The sequence below is a fragment of the Peromyscus maniculatus genome, chromosome 8, assembly GCF_049852395.1.
Source record: "Peromyscus maniculatus bairdii isolate BWxNUB_F1_BW_parent chromosome 8, HU_Pman_BW_mat_3.1, whole genome shotgun sequence".
Classification (NCBI taxonomy): domain Eukaryota; kingdom Metazoa; phylum Chordata; class Mammalia; order Rodentia; family Cricetidae; genus Peromyscus; species Peromyscus maniculatus.
The window spans coordinates 56,846,884-56,857,168 of NC_134859.1; the positions used below are offsets into that span (position 1 = coordinate 56,846,884).

Below are 10,285 nucleotides of genomic sequence, written 5' to 3' on the forward strand. Positions count from 1 at the left end.
CTTTTTCCCTGTGTAGTGGGAAGGGTCCAAGACCTGTTGACCCTTATGCTGAGCCTTTTCTGTGTCACTCTCCTTCTGGGGCTGAGCTGCTCTTTTTTTGATAGGGCCCTCAGATAAAGCCTGGCTATGCACCTCTTGTCCATAGAGATTCAAGTCTCCCTTTTGTTGCTGCTCCAAGCAGGAAGTCAGTGGCTCCTTGTCTCTGTCAGACATTTCTGCACTGGGAAAGGATATTTGATCAGAATCGATGGAGGAGAGCTGGAAATAAAAGAAAAAAAATATAGTAGCCTCTATAGGGACAGATTGTCCTCTGATCAGAACAACTGAAGGACTCCAGGCTCTCCTGGGGATGGAGACTGTGTGTCCGGGTGCAGGAGTTTGTGCTTTATAGGGCAGAAGAGGGAACTCTGGGAGGGAGTTTATAAGTGATGTCTTCTCTATAGTTTCATGAATGATGCGAGCAATGTTCTCACTGCACTGGCTTTCATGACAGGCAGGTGTGCTGTTATGCTGAGTCGGGGGCTCTCAGCTTGTCTAAAGTTTCTTCTCTTAGGCCATTAAGGTGGTTTATCTGACCCTGAGGACAGATAAAAAGAAAAGGGGTCATATTCTCTCACTGACTGTTTCCTGTGGGAGGGAGATGATGGAGGTGGGGCTAGGCTCTGTGCCTAGGGTTTAAGGGAAAATAGGTTGTGGGTGAATTCATGTAGTAGGAAAGGAGTTTTAACTAGATCTGCTGTGGTAGATCATATGATTTCTTCCATATTCTCCTGAAGAAAACTTTGAAAAAGTAATTAGAGAGGAGGGCTATAGTGAATAAGATGAGATTGGAGACAGGGGACCCAGTAAGCTCCTAGCCAGGGTAGCCATTGTCCTAGTGTGGATCTCGAGATGGCAGTGATTTGATCCAGGAGGAACTTGTGTAAATCTTTTAAAGGACAGGGAAAATGGAAGTGTGAGGATAAGGAGGAATGGAGAGACCAAGGGGAGGAGTCAGAGTGGGGGGGAAAAAAAGCCTGTCCTTAGGAAGATGACTGTCACTGAATCTTTGTCTGGTCCTTAATTAAGTCTTTGGCTTCTCTACCAGCTTGGATTTGTTGATGCAGAAGCAGTGCTGTTCCTGGAGGAGGGTACAGTTCCCACCACTAGGAAATCTAAGTCTCTAACTTTGGAGAACCACAGGAGCAAAGACTTGGCTCAGGCCTAGCCTTGGAAAGTGATGGAGAGGGAGGAGTGGGAAGGTGGGCATCTGGAGAATGGAGGGTGGGAAATGTAGGGATGGGAAAGCAAGAAGATGGAAGGATGCAGGACATGGAACAGGACAGCTGGGAGGATTAGAGGATGCTAGTCAAGGGAGAAGGGTTGGGGGATGCAGGAAAGGGGTGCTGGGATTCCAGGGACAGGAGCATGAGAGGATAGGAAGACAGGGGTGGAGGATGCAGGGATGGAATGTGCAGGACACTCGCTATTCTCTGTTCCTTGGCTTCTTCTATTTCTAATGTCCCACTCTAGGAGACAAATCCTTTAGCCATTACTGTGACAGAGTGTAGGGTGGGGAGAGGCATCACAGAGGGAGACTCAAGAGTCCAGTTTGAGTTCAAGCTAGGCTCTGTGAAGGAATCTTTAGAAGTCTCCTGTTCCTGAGCACCACATGGGGGAAACAACTCAAAACCAACTATCTGGAAGAACAAATTACCCAGAGAAAACCATAGAGACACATGGGTAAGTGTGGAGGGTAAGAGTGACCCAAAACTTTCCCATAGGCCCTAGTGAAAGGACAAAGGGAACACTAGTTCCGTGACATGTCCAGTAGTGGACTTGGCAAAGTCACTCTGACATTGGAGTCAGTGCCTCTGAGGAACAGAAGTTGTAGCTTCTGGAGCCCTGACTCCTCCCCCTGGGGCTGTGGTTATCAGTCCTAAGGCAACTGGGTCTGAAGGATCCTGTGTTCTTAGCTCTCTACTGAGCTTGGCTGTCCACACCACACCTCAAATAGTACATGGGATGCTAGATTTCTTAAAAAGCTTGCTTGGATTAATTAATCTGCTCATGCAAGACCTGCTGGTCCCAGCTGCTGCTTTTGTCTTCTTTGTTTCTCCTCCCTGTCCTCCCTCTAAATACCCCACTTTTAATGACCCTTGTTCCTGTAGCTTCAGGTCAGACAGGAGAGAGGAGGGTGCAGGACAGACTATGACAGGAACAGGCACATGAAGCACACAGGGGATCTCAGCCACCTCCCTCCCACCAGAGCTGGCCAGCAGACTCTCCAAGCTCTCAGGACGGGTCACCCATGTCTGCCACAGTACGCCTTAGTGCAGTCAGGCCAGGACTTCCTTCCCACAACTCAAATGGTTTGATGGACTCCATTGATCCCACTACTCACCCTGCTCTTCTATGGGGCTCACTGATGTGTCCCAGGCCAAGGCCCCTCAGGTAGTAAACGTGTTCTTTGAAAGTGAAAGAGACTCTGGCTCCTCCAGGAAGCCAAACACCAGAGTCTGTGCAGATGGTATTCCTCTGAATCCTGGGAGTAAAGGTTGAATATTGTTCAGCTCATTTCCTGTTGTGAAATCTCTGCAGATGCCTGGGCTGGAGGAGTCAGGCTTGAGAGCTTCATCCAGGCCTGCAGAGGCCCTGCCTCCTGAGTGCAGGACTCATGTCTGAGCCTCACTTCACTCATCTACTAATGTGGGCCTCCCAGGTTTGCCAACAGGTCCCAGTTCAGCAAAAGCTCCTGGATCTCCAATATTTGTGCTGGGGATCTCTGCACTCCCTCTCCTCCCTGTAGCCTGCCCAGCCCACAGGCTCTTCATTTTAGGAAGTGACTTCAGGGCCCCAAACCCAGAGTCTTTTCTCACTCCTGGACTCTCCTAAATATCAAATATGTTTTGATAATGTTTTATAATATGTTTTTTTCTGTAGGTGTGTGGTGTGTGCATGTTCATGTGCATGTGGACTCACATGTATGTGCATGTGTGTGACCTGAGAGCTTATGGATTTGGCTAGTCTAACTAGTCATCCACCTGGGGGTACTCCCTGTTTCCTCCCCCTGAGCTCTGGGATGACAAGCCTGTAGCCATCCCAGCATGCATTTGTGAGGATGCTGTGATCAGACAAATGTCCTCATGCTTGCATAGCAGGTGCTTTATCCACTGAGCCGTCTCCCCAGCCCTGACCCTGGCTTTTGAACAGATCTGTAATCTGACTCTTCTCACTGTGCCCAAGGAGACCCCTGGTCCAGCCAGCATCCTGGGTCTGTGCTCCAGCTTCCTAACTCTCCTGCTGATTCTTCATGGTCTTCTTGTAACTCAGTCTTAGAGCCAGAGTCACAATCTAATATTTATATTAGTTTAAGTCACCTCTTAGTCAAACCTTCCTATCCTTTTCATCTCACTGTGAGGGAAATACTGGTTCCTTTCAGTGGTCCCGAGCTCTACATGATCCACTCCATCCCACCCTGCCCTTTTCTGACATTAGATCCCACTTCATGCTCCTCACGCACTCTGCTGCGGGTTATCTGCTCTGCCTTTCTATTCCTTGAACACACCAGCAACTTGCTCATCTCAGGACTTTGCACTGGTTTCTCCATTCTTTTGGAATGACTTCCCAATAGTCAGATTTGCTCCCCACTTTGTGAAGCAGCGCTGCCCTTCCAGAATTACCCTCCTTCATTCTTCTGTCACCACTTTTGCCACCCAACAGCACAGACTTGCTTTCTTTCTGTCACTTCTACCTACAAAGAGCATGGAAACTCTGGAATACAGGACCTAGCTTGTTTGTTGATTGTTATTTTCCTGGGTCCAAGTTAGTGCCTGACCCAGAATATCAGCACAGAGGTTTTCACAGTCTCTGAGGGGTAATTATTTTTAAATTTTAACATTTATTTATCTGTGTTCGTGTGTGGTGTTTGCATATATGTGGTGTGTGTGTGTGTGTGTGTGTGCATGTGTATGTGTGTGCTTATGGCATATGTGTGTGTGTATATATGGGATGTGTGTGTGTAGTGTGTGTGTGTTTTGTGAGTGTGGTATGTGTGTAGTGTGTTCTTGTGGTATGTGTGTGTTTATATATGTTTAGTGTGTGTGTGTGTGTGTGTGTGTGTGTGTGTGTTATGTGTGCACATGCCATGGAGTATGTGTGTAAGTCACAGGACAACATTTAGGATTAAGTTCTCTGTTTCTACCATGTGCAAGCCTGCACTCAAACTCAGGACATTGGGCTTGGTGGCAGATGCCTGTGGTAAGGGAAAGTATTGGATCGGGACCCCAAGGACCAAGTTCTCAGCACAAAGGAATTGTTTGTCCCAGAGAGACAAAGGGCAAGGACAAGGGACAAAGACAGGAGATAGAGGAAGAGGGAGAAGGGAAAGGGAACAAGAGAGAGGGCGCAGGGGTATTTGTCCCACAGGACAAAGGACTGTCTGGATAGAGAAGACAGATGTGGCCCTGAGGAAAATGACAGTTTATAAAGGTACAAGAGGAAACCCTGGGTTAGGATGATGGATGACATGTTTAATTTTAATTGAGCATGTTAATTAGGTGAACCAAAGGGTGCTTTTGATAGCTGGACTTCAATACTTTGCTAGCTGGACATTGGTAGTCAACCTCAAGAGGAGGGATTGGCCAAATACGGGAGTGGACCTTGGGAACTGAAGTGTTTTTATCAAGACATAGGTAATTGGGGAGAAGGGCAAGGCCTGTCAGAGCCATGTGCTCGTGTGGGTTAGTGTCCATTCAACAGCTGTTCGAATCTCTTCCTGGGAAAACATGATTGATGTAGAAGGGCCATGCCCATTATGGTTGGTGCCACTCCAGGACAGGTGGTCCTGACCAGGTAGGAAAGCAGGCCCAGCAAGCCCTAGAGAGCAAGCCAGTAAATAGAACTCCTCTGTTGCCTCTGCTGCAGTGTTCTGGCTCTTGGTTCCCGCCCTGTCTCCTCAGCAAAGACAGTAGGCCTTCACTGTAGAGTGAAATCAACCCTTCTACCCAAGCTGCTGTGGTCAGTTATGGTGTTTATCGTGGAAATAGAAACCCAACAACTACATATTTTGTGTCTTAACAAGTTTCCCTTCAAGATGGAGATTTCAGTTCAGACAAAATTGTTGTAGACCACTGCCTTCACCTGCTGAGCCATTTTGCTGGAGCCCCAAGAGATTTGTTTTGTTCTTTCTTATCCTTGGTTTTTTTTTTCTTTTCTTTTCTTCTTTTCTTTTTTTTTTTTTTTTTTTTTTTTTTGTTCCTGTGAGACGCTGTGGTGGTTTGACTGAGAATGGCCTCCATTAGCTCAGATATTTGAATGCTTGGTTCCAGTTTGGTGGAACTATATGGGACGGATTAGGAGGCCTTGTTGGAGGAGGAGGTGTGTCAAGAGGGTGGGCTGTGAGGTTTTAAAGCTCACATTATTCCCAGTTAACTCTGTCAGCATTCTGTTTTGAGTGGGACAGTTGAAGAAAAGGGGTCACTTCAAAATGTAACTCAGGCTTAGCAAAAGCAACTGGGAAAGTCAGTCTTCAGGGACTGACCCCTCCTGACTTTGCAAAAACCTTCTTTATTGCTATATAAATCACACCTCCAGCAAGCCAATTTCTGCATACCAAAATCTCTTTTCTGGAATTGTTTGAAGAAACCATTTGTCTAAGAAATCTCAGCCATTTGACCTACTGACTTGCCAGGTACTCCAAGACTAAGATATGCAAAGGCTCTGTAATTCCTTAAAAAGATCAGCACAGGTACCAATCTCTGACTTAGACAAAAGGTAACAATCTCCAACTTATACAAAAGGTAGTTCAAAGCCTAGGTGCTAGCACTCTGGAATCAAAGCCATATACAATGGCTCTGTGGAATTTTTTGCTACCTGCCCTCCCCGCTTTTTTAAGCTCTAATGGATTATGTTGAAGATTATGTAACCTTACAGCCTTTTCTCCATTGTGTTGTTTTACAATCTTATGCAAATGAGACAAAATACACTTGAAAGCCAATAAAGTTATTATCACTGCAACAGGAATAACAATCACTAGAACAAGAAATTTATTAAGATGATGTATAGGATTAAAAGAGGTTATGGTGTCTTCAAGGCTTTCCATAACATCCATTCCTGTCACATCAGGTAACCTTTTTGGAAAGGTTCCCTTAATTTCTTGCTGTAAATCATAAATCATTTGAGAAGAGTTAGGATGACCTATCAAATGCATCTTAACCTTTTCCTGGTCATACTTACTATTACTGAACTTTAAAGGTGTAATACAATGAGATGTAACCTTCCCATCGCATTTTAATTTTTATCTGTTCACTCAATATTTCTAACTGATCTCATATTAGTATTGCAGCTTGCCTCAAATCAGCTATTTCATTAACTATCTCACTATGTATTAGATTCTGTTGAGTCCAAAGTTCTGTAGAATGGTTATGGCAGGCTCTAACAAACTCAGTGGTTTCAATTTCTTTATGAAGCACCAGTTCAATTGTAGAAGCTGCAGTAGTTAATGTAACAATTCCCATAACCACAGCAAAAATCAGTCCAAACATCTGACTAATTCTTCTTAATATTCTTTCAGTGAGCTTCTGTACTAGAATCATCACAGATGAGTCATGCCATGGCTTCAACAGCTTCACCAGTATCCAGACTGCTGGCCTTGCTCTAATATATAAACTTTCAGAGGTGACATTTAAAGATATACTAGAATTAACACAGGTATGAAGAGCACAGTGTTCACAAGTGATACCAGAGTTATTAGGGTGCCATTGTACAGATCTTTTCAGTAACAAATAACGTAATGGTGTGCATGCTACAAAGGGGTGACTCTGATTTAATCTAAAAGACAAAGTATACTTACCATCCTTAATGTTTAACTCTCCTTCCCATGCTTTAGAAGGCTGAAGGCCCTTGCTAGTTTCCACAAGTTAATCTTAACTGAATTGCCAAATTACAAGAGAAGACCTGACTTGGATTTCAACTCCATACCATCAAATAGGTTCATTAACAGTAGAACTAATTTCCATAGTTCCATTTGAATTATACCATTGCCATCTCAATTCTGAATGAGAACATTTTCCTTGAGGGAACCTATAAGGGCTCCAATCAATGTCTTCTCCATGGGAGATATTGATAAGCACTGGAGATTTCTCACTTTTATGTTGTTGCCAGTGCACCCAATCACATTGCCTGATGGTAACCCACATTTTAAAAAATGGTAGATTTATGGAACTAGTATCATTAATCTCCTGTCCTCTAAAACCAGATGCATGAAGCTTATAAAATTTATGAAAATCCTGGTTAGTATTAACTGTAGATTACCACACTTTCAAAGTTATATTTGTAGTACAAATAGGAATACCTTGTACTCTCATAGTATAATTTCTGATTTCTTTCCCCTCTTCCAGAGGTGTGGGGCATTTACCCACCAACCCCACAGTTCCCCAGAGTTTTCTTGAGTGTGAGCAGCAGGAAATATTAGAAGGATTTATATTACAGAGAATATTGCGGAGATAAACAGATAGGAAATAAAGGATAGCCTCGAGAGGGCCTGGAACCTATTCATGGGCCCTGACTGTCTCTGCTTCAGGGTTTTTATAGAGATGCCAAGGGGTGGAGCAAAAGCCCCCCCTCCCCCAACACAGCCAAGTGCAGACACCTGCACTCAAGCCCATGGACCTAATCATCCTCTCTATGAGGACCTGCTGGGTAAAGCCATGAAGAACCTGAAAACAGGTTCCCACAGGTCCCCCCTTCTTAATATATTTATTAATCTCCATCGCTGTTTCACCTCCCAGTATGGGAGTAGAGGATGACATAGATGGCATTTCGTTTTTGAATTAGGTCCAAGGTGACTACAGCAGTCTTTAGCTTCATCAAACCCTTTCTAAACCAAAAACTTAATGCAATTACAAACTTAATCCCTTAGCTTCGTCATTACCCTTAACAAGTTAACATAAATACTGCTATACATAGTCACAATTCTCCCAATCTTACAATTCAAAGCAAACTCTTTACAGAACCATTTGAATTAGCATATAGGGAGTTAACAATTTTCTCAGTCTTACAACTTTAACTTTGGTAGAATCATTTGAAATTTCTTGCTAACAACATAGGGAAATTTTTGATGTATTCACATCAAACTTAAATATTTCCTTAACTCCACAAAACCAGGATGCATTAATATAAATAGGTTAAACATAATTTCTACAAACATACATTCAACCTTAATTCACTCATAACTCCTCCTTTTCTTTATATTTTTTTAAAACAATCTCAAACCTATTTAGAGGAACCCAAACTTACACAATTCCTATAAGTCTACATTGAAATGCAGTATTCTCAATCTAACCATTAACACTTTGAAAACTTAGCAAAACATCCAAAAGCAGTTTCTTAATAAAACTCTTTACACTTTAAAAGTAGTCTTTTGGTATACCCCATTTGCATTTCTTACTAACAAAATATGACATTAATCCACTCAAACAACAAGAAAATAGTTTTTAAACTAAATCGACTAAGGAATATTAACTCTCCCTTTTCTTTATAATTTTTTAAGCAAAGTCTCAAGCCTAGTTAGAAAACACAAACTTTTCCATTTAAACAGTATGATTTGTAACACAAAACCAGTTCCATAAGTAATTCCATTTTTACATAAACAGTTCCATAAAACAATTCATGAATCACCAGTTCATAAAGCATACATACATACACAATATTGCATCTTTAGTGCAGGTAGAAACAATAAATGTCTTCATTTAAACAGTTCCATTTTTAACCCAATTCCAGAAAACAGTTCCTAGGTCATTACTATAAGTAAACTCAAAATTGTCCCTTTGCAATGAAATCTCTATTGTTCATTTCATTTCTTAAGCCCCAAAATTCAAACGATAAAATCTGGTGCTAGCCTTCCAAATATGAAGAAATCCATAACCAAAATCTATTTGTAGTTTTATCTCATTTTAAGTTCAAAAAGTTCAAACAAGGAATAAATTCTGGTATCAGACTTTCACTTCAAAATATGAAGAGACATTTTACAACCAAAACTTTTTACAGTTAACAATTTTAGTTCAAACAAGCATCTCTGCAACTTTTGTCTCACAGACAGAGACCTTCTTAGGTACAGTAGTATTCTAAACTGCACTGTTTTTGATATTAGCTCAGGTTTTTCTGTGTTGCGTTGATTTTCCACAAATCTCAGCTACAGATGCCTTGTGCTGGTTCTGGCATCCACCATTCTTAGCTTCTTAGCGGCTTCTGGAGCTTTTGAAACCATTCAGACTGCCTACTTTGCAGTCTACTAGGACACTATCTTCTGTGTCTCAGATTCTTTTACCATATACATTAAGCATAGATTCACATTCAATATTTACACTTTCACAAACTCACATATAACATGTGCTTAAGCATAAACTCACACTCAACATATACACATTTTTACAAACTCACATATAACATATTAACATCTACTTATTTATACTCTTTAAGGAAACTATAGAACTACTTTAGCAAATATATTTCTTATTACTTCTTATATACTTCTTATATTCATTCCATCTTCTTATTTTTTATTTAAACTTACATTTACAACTAGCATCTTACAAGCTTATTACTACATGTCTTAAGACTACCATAGATGCTTCTTGAAAGCTTATATTCTTTTTTTTTTTTAACAGAAGTAAAAATATGGAATGCTTCACGAATTTGCGTGTCATCCTTGCACAGGGCCATGCTAATCTTCTCTGTATCGTTCCAATTTTAGTATATGTGCTGCCGAAGCGAGCATGCAAGCTTACATTCTTAAAGGAACTCTATAGATCTCTTTTACAAACTTATATAGGGCTACCATTAGCATATATATAATTTAGCAAACACCCAAAGAATTCTTAACACAGAGATCTAACAAGAGAATAATTTCTACAAACTCACATATCTTAATTTCATCTTTTTCTACTTCTTACTCTTAATTTTCATCACTATCTCTATTATTCTCTTAACTAGACAGGAAGTATGTACATCATTTCTAAAGTTTAGAGTTTATCGTCAGCTTTGCTATAAAACACGGGGATTTAGTGAGTGTTGTCGTTATAGAGTTGTGATACACCATTCCGGAACTGGCAGAGCTTCAGATATCTCAGGCTGCTCTGTTCCTTTGCTAGCTGCATTTGGAGGTAAGGGCTTTTTCCCCCCTCAATCTGCCTCAAACTCTTAGCAGCTTTCACAGGTCATGCACTTTCTGGGGAGGAATCTGTCCCCTCTGTTTCTTCAGTCTTTCTCCCTGACAGTATCCAGTTTGGTTTCAGTTTATCCCCTC

At 41.7% G+C, this 10,285-nt stretch overlaps 1 non-coding gene across 1 annotated transcript; it reads right to left on the minus strand.

Annotated features, from left to right (window-relative positions):
- Positions 1–9,651: 9,651 nt before the first annotated feature.
- On the minus strand, positions 9,652–9,757 carry LOC143267098 (U6 spliceosomal RNA). The gene has a single exon (XR_013042018.1). It is a non-coding gene; the product is annotated as a U6 spliceosomal RNA (small nuclear RNA).
- Between the last annotated feature and the right edge of the window lie 528 nt (positions 9,758–10,285).